At 68.8% G+C, this 685-nt stretch overlaps 1 protein-coding gene across 3 annotated transcripts in view; it reads right to left on the reverse strand.

Annotated features, from left to right (window-relative positions):
- Positions 1-526, reverse strand: part of WAC (WW domain containing adaptor with coiled-coil) — a 95351-nt gene extending 94825 nt beyond the window's left edge. For all 3 annotated transcript variants that reach the window (XM_014547957.1, XM_005876549.2, XM_014547955.1), the window contains exon 1: positions 421-526. The gene's annotated coding sequence lies outside the window, so the exon portion shown is untranslated. The remainder of the gene's footprint in view (positions 1-420) is intronic.
- Positions 527-685: the final 159 nt, after the last annotated feature.

A 685-nucleotide genomic window follows, 5' to 3' on the forward strand; every position in this document is an offset into this window, starting at 1 on the left:
GCGACTCTCTGCACCTCCCCGTTACTGGCGCCGGCGCTCCCGGGCCATCTCCCTCCGACAACACCACGCTCACTCTCAGCCCGGGGAGAGGCGCCACCTACACGGCGGAAGCGGCAAACAGGGGGGAGGGGGGCAACAAGACGCGTCCTGCACAGCCCCGCGGAGAGCGACTGCCTCCTCCGCCTTCACCTCCTCTTGCTCCGCCGCCTCTTGCCCTCCTCTCCCCCTGCCGCCGCCTTTCCCTTCTCCTTCGCCTGCCGCCGCCACCGGTGCCGCCGCTGCCGCTCCACCAACTACATCCGGGCAACTCCGAGGCTGCGGCCTTCGGCAAACCTCGGCAGTTTCCGCCGCGCCCCTCCTCTGCCGCCCTCAGCCCTCCTCCCTTCCCCGCGCAGTTCCGGAAGGCCGCCTTCGGCAAACCTCGGCTCGCTCGGGTTTTCCTCTTCCTCTGAGGCCTGGCTCGCCGCCTGGAGAGCTCTCAGTTCTTTCCGGTTGCCGCTGCTTTTCCTCACGCTCACGTCCGGCCCCTGCTATTCCAGCTTAAGGAGAGTCCTGCCTGGGGACCCGCTTGAGGCTGGTTCCGGAGGCCCCGTGGTGCGTGGGGAGGGAGCCGTCTTCGGAAGGAGGACGGTGGGGCGCGAGAGAAGCCATCTCGGACTAAGTACGGGAGGCTGGGCTACTGCGC

Source organism: Myotis brandtii, unplaced genomic scaffold, assembly GCF_000412655.1.
Source record: "Myotis brandtii unplaced genomic scaffold, ASM41265v1 scaffold49, whole genome shotgun sequence".
Taxonomy (NCBI): Eukaryota; Metazoa; Chordata; class Mammalia; order Chiroptera; family Vespertilionidae; genus Myotis; species Myotis brandtii.